The sequence below is a fragment of the Arctopsyche grandis genome, chromosome 3 (genome assembly GCF_051622035.1).
Source record: "Arctopsyche grandis isolate Sample6627 chromosome 3, ASM5162203v2, whole genome shotgun sequence".
NCBI lineage: Eukaryota > Metazoa > Arthropoda > Insecta > Trichoptera > Hydropsychidae > Arctopsyche > Arctopsyche grandis.
The window spans coordinates 33,035,951-33,042,235 of NC_135357.1; positions in this window are offsets into that span (position 1 = coordinate 33,035,951).

The window sequence follows — 6,285 nt, forward strand, 5'->3', positions numbered from 1 at the left end:
CGGCTCCTCCCGGCTCCCCAGCTCCTTCCGTCTCCGTCCTCCGTTGCTCGGCTCCCCAGGGCTTTGTTCTCGATCCGGCTCCATTTCTTCCGGCAGCGATGAAGATCCTGAATCCGCACCTTTGTGGCTCCTTGTCTCAACCATGTAGATCCCACTTCTGACACCAGTGAAGAGTATTCAGAGGTAAGTGGAGTCAGGTCGAGGTACAAGAAAACACGCAGGCAGGTTCCAGCTCTTTATTGCTGCTCGTCCGGTGGAGGTCTGGATCCGAATGCCACCGTTCGAGAGCGCACCATATTTATAAATATTCAGCCCTCAGCGCATACACGTTATGACACGTAACCATGTATAGTCATTGGTCAAGGAGTCGGGTGCAGCCATTGGCCGCAACGCCCGACTCCACCATTGGTCGGCGTCACCGGTCTACGGGGCGTCTCTCTATGTAACGTTACAATATTAAAATAAAAAAACATTTTTATTTGTATTCCCTACTATTATTTGAAGTCCCCTTGATATGTTGAAAAGCTTGAAGAAAAAAAATCCGTTTTATCGATTTTTTGATTTATGAAATCTACTCCAGGTATAAAAAAATGTTCATTTTTACTCCAAATTTACAATGATTCCCCTCATAATGTTATCTATTGACGAAATCGCTTTTTTTTTGCTGCATATTGATGAAGAGGAGTTGTAGAAAGTAATACGAAAACTATTATTTTAAATTCCTTTCCTAGTCTTAAAATATATCGTTATTTGCATGTGATGCAACTGATGAGCTTCGCTTTGCGCTGGGTATGTTTTCATTTCATATACATACATACTTACTTATGTACTGAATAGCCGATTTGTAATAAAACAATAATTCAGATGTTCAATGAAAATGTTTGTATTTAAAGAATGCAATGAAATGAATTACAGGGTATTGAATATTTGGTTTGCCGACCCCTGGCTTAGGATAATGAAGAATGTTTGCCAAAATTATCTCAATTTCATCCAATAAATAAAAATTATAACATTTAAAATAAATAAAACAAGTAAGCAAACTAATAGATCGGTGTATTTAATTTTCAATTATAATTTATCTTAAAATTATTTAAGTAAACTGCAATGAGAAGAAATTTCATGAGATGGGGGCACCAGAAACACCATGGCACGCATGCAGCCAAAATGTAAAAATTTTAACAGTATATTTATATAATCACTATTTTTATCAAACATCCTTTTTTATATTTATCCCAGCATGCAATTTTTTATGTGTCTCGAGATGACATTTTAGATAAAATGATTTTAAACAAATGTCACATTTGTGTGGTTTTATCCCAGCATGCAATTTTATATGTTGCTTGAGGGTAGATTTATAAGAAAATGATTTTAAACAAATTTCACACTTGTAAGGCTTTTCCCCCGTGTGAGATCTTAAATGTAACACAAGATCATATTTACTAACATATGATTTTAAACAAATGTCACATTTATGTGGTTTTATCTCACCATGCAATTTTTTATGTTTGTTGAGGTTAGATTTATAAGAAAATGATTTTAGACAAATTTCACACTTGTAAGGCTTTTCCCCCGTGTGAGAACTCAAATGTAACACAAGATCATTTTTACTAACATATGATTTTAAACAAATGTCACATTTGTGTGGTTTTATCTCAGCATGCAATTTTTTATGTTTGTTGAGGTCAGATTTATTAGAAAATGATTTTAAACATATTTCACACTTGTAAGGCTTTTCCCCCGTGTGAGTTCTTAAATGTCTGACAAGTGTACTTTTTCGAAGAAATGATTTTAAACAAATATCACATTTGAACAGGTTTTCTCCTGTATGTGATCTTTTGTTTAACACAAGTTCGGATTTATTGGGAAATGGCTTTAAACAAATTTCACTATTCTTTCGGTGAATTGTTGGTAGTGAAGGCTCACCGTCCCATATTACATCTTCCAATAAAACTTCTTCAGTCTTGATGTTTAAGCAATCATCTAGCCTCAGTTGAGACAATTCGTTGTTTCGAAAACAAGCCTTTCGAAAGCTGATCAATAATTCCAGATTGGTTTTACACGAAAGACACACGGCGTCTGGAAACCCATTGTTTCTTTTAACCTGCAGATGAAAAAAGTAGGATCGAGCGGTGAGAAGAGTTAACCACAATAATTATAACCTGAATATTATAACCTATAAGCAGCACCGACCTGAATTTGACAGCAGGTCCGAATGCGTTGCTCCAGACGCTCTGGATGAGGACCTGGTGTGGAGCTGAAGATGGAGACGGAAGATTCGGCCGGAGCTGGTCCAAGACAAAGCCTGCACTCCATCAACTCTGACAGCAACGACTCGCCTTGTCGCCTTCGCCTTGCAACTTTTTTTGGTCTAAATTTGGTACTATTTATACCAGAAAAATGGGTAAACGGACTACTAGTCAAATGTGAACCGGTCACACGTTATCACCCGTCACACTAAAACTGTTCACATACTAAAACTGGTCACGAGGAAACTGGTCACACGCTTAAACTGGTCACGAGAAAACTGGTCACACCTAAAATTGGTCACGAGAAAACCGGTCACACCCAAAAATTAAAAATTGGTCACACAAAAAAATTATTTGCATATACTTTTTATTTACGAAATTTTTATGATTATCGACTAGACATATGTTCGAGCCAAAAGCCGTCGTGGCCGTGGCCGTTGGTTGTGGTCTTCGCGAGGAGTTCGCGGGCATCTCATCTGAGTCAGCTCATCTGACGCTCGCATCCGAGAAGCTTGGCAATAGCTTTTGCGCTCATTTCACTTTGACAGATCGAATGTCAAATCACAGTTTAATCTTAATTCACCGCAGCGGTAAATGTACCGCGGGAAGGTCTATGAAAACACCGATTGTGTACTAACACTAAGAGGATCCTTTATTTATGTTCACTTGTTACAATATTAATTATATGTACAAAGAAGCTCGTTTCTCAGCTTCGGAGCGATGAATTCTTTCTTCTAGAATAGTCAAATGGGACGATGATTCATTCTGCATTTTTGTACAAAAGCGATGATTATGCCATCGTAAGACTTGGATATTGTTGTGAAATATGTATGAGATCATATATGTATATAAAAAAAAATTATATATATAAATATATTTTTTTTTATATGTGTATAATATTTTATAATAAAAATATAAAATAATTATTTTAAACTGATTTTATTATTATTTTAACCTTCCTTTACCGATGATAGAAACATAGTTGACATTTGCTCTAATTATGTGAATATCTCTGTAAATATACTAAATACAGAGTTGTATTCCTCAGCAATACATTAATGTATTAAATAGAATTATTATAATATATATATGTATTTATCTGACGCAACAGAAAAAAATATTTTATCGAAGAATATGATAGCAATCTCGATTTTGAAATAAATGATAATTTAACTGACACACAAGATTTTATTTAACAAATTCGGAAGATACAGATTAAGGATTAGATGCCAGTAAAATGAAAAAGAAGAAGAAGTGTATACATCGAATCATGGATTTCAATGGAATCATCGTCAAGACGTAGAGAGTGTAATATTGTCACCGAAAATTCAGGACTTATAAATGGTAGCACTACTGCAAATACTATTAGAGAAATTTTCTCTTTGTTTATAAATTCAAATTTGGTGAAAGAAATATGTGAACAAACGAATCGTCAGTTAGATTGTACATCCACGAATATGATCGAGCCGATATTGGCAGAATAAATAAATAAATATTATGAAGTTTTGTGATCATGCGAAAATTCGAACTCGAGATTTTGACGGATTCGAACTCAGAATCGATTACTGATCACGTTTCATGATCTAGAAAAAATGTGTGTGTGTGTCTGTGTACTTTGGGGATTTTTTCAACACCGTTAGTCGAAAACAAGTATCGGTTACTGAAACAACACCGAAACTTAGTACTCTTTTTTTTAAGTTTTTGAATTAGATTTTCTCCCAAACTACTAACTGAATCGGACTGAATTTTTTTTAAATATACAAGAAATAATAATTTTTATAATTTTATATTTTTTAAATATTTTTATCTGAACCGGAAGTAGTACTTTTACTCTAGAGAATCGAGGTTTTTTATGTTTTTCTCAAAAGCCTTTTGATTTATCGAACTGAAATTTCATATCAATCAGTTTAAGCTTAATACCCAGTTATGTATAAAATTTGCAGTTTACTCTTGTTTGATTTTTCTTCCATTATTATTTTCGACCCCTTAAACATGTGTGGTCTTCACGAAAAAATTTAAGTATAATTTTTGTATCAATGTGATTAAAATAAAAAAAATCACTAAATTTAATAAACCGGAAGTGGGTTTTTTCCCTTCCGGAAGCTTCCGGGAGGAAGGTCAGAAATGTTGTCGCCTGGATACTGTCCACACCCCTGAACGTATTAAGCTGAAAATTTATGTTTGTATTTTTTATGTACTAACTTAGATTTGGTAACGTTTTTGTCAGAATTCATAAACCGGAAGTAGTATTTTTTTTTAAAACAATATTTCATTATTTTTTCATTATTTTATTTTGACGTTTTAAATTATTTTAAGCGTCTTGATATTTATTGTGTTTAATAAAAATAGTGATTTTAAGTAAAAATAAAATCACCAAATTTAATGAACCGGAAGTGGGATTTTCTCCTCTAAGAAAGGTCAAAAATGTTGTCGCCTGGATACTGTCCACACCCCTGAACGCATTAAGCTGAAAATTTATATTTGTATTCTTTATGTACTAACTTAGATTTAGTAACGTTTTTGTCAGAATTCGTAAACCGGAAGTAGTATTTTTTTTTAAAACAATATTTCATTATTTTTTCATTATTTTATTTTGACCTTTAAAATTATTTTAAGCGTCTTAATATTTATTGTGTATAATAAAGATAGTGATTTTAAGTAAAAATAAAAAATAAAATCACCAAATTTAATGAACCGGAAGTGGGATTTTCTCCTCTTAGAAAGGTCAAAAATGTTTTCGCCTGGATACTGTCCACACCCCTGATCGTATTGGTGCGTAGGGGTGGGTGGAGGATCCAAGTAAAAGGCCAACAGTCGTTTCACAGCATTTATTGATGATTCAGGAGATACACGTATTGCCAGTGTTCAGTCCAGAATGACATGATATCGCCTACGTAACGCCTTATAAAGGGTAGATCTCTCAGGACGCCTAATCTGTTTACCTGTTGTATAGTCACGTATTCGGATATGTATTTCCACGACATTAGGTCTCCCCGTATCGATTCTGAGAAATAACTAATAACGGTCATTGTTTAGCCTAAATGCACTTAGAGTCCAGATATAATCCTTGGAAGTAAGTCCATGCATAACCGATAACAGATATCCGTTGTTCTAAGTGCAATTCGCTCAATCCGCGACGTACGTAACAGTATTAAGGTGAAAAATTATATTTGTATTCTTTATGTACTAACTTAGATTTGGTAACGTTTTGGTCAGAATTCGTAAACCGGAAGTAGTATTTTTTTTTAAAACGATATTTCATTGTTTTATTTTGACCTTTTACATTATTTTTATCCTCTTGATATTTAATGTGTATAATAATTATACTGATTTTAAATAAAAAAAAAATTTTGAACAAAATCCGACAACCGGGAGTAGAACTTTTGTCTTGTGCAAGTTTCCATATATTTGCGCTCAATTTGTATCGCTATCATAGTTATTAGTTCAATATCGAATTTTGTTTTGTAACCTTCTTATATTCCTCAAATACATAGATAAAGTCATGGTTGGTCACACCCGAATTTTTTTATTTACGTTTACTTTTATGTATTTGTGTATTAAAATTATTATTGTAAAAATAAATACTTGAAAAGTACATACATATGTACATATTTTATTTTATTTGATGAAAAAAATTAAATATACTTTTGCGCAGAGGCTTTGGAACATTGTATTTTTTTATGGCGTGAGTCGTCGGAGTGGGGGGGTCAGAGTGCGTCATGAGTAGTCACCGGACCCAGAAGGTGCCGCGTATTGTTCAAAGGTTGTAAATGCATTGTTAAAGGTTTGACGAACCTTTTTTACAAAGGATTTACAACAATGGAACAGTGGATAGCACTGTGACTATCCTACCTCTAGTCATCAGTCGGAGGCGGAATATGCGCTGTTCTAGAGGCGTTGTGCGCGCGTCTTCGTTTTCATGGTTTTTAGATCGTTTTTAGCAGTATATTACCAATATTGATACGGACTATTACTATAGTCATAAATAGAAGGAAAAATTGTTAACATATATAACATTTAAAATAAATAAAACAAGTAA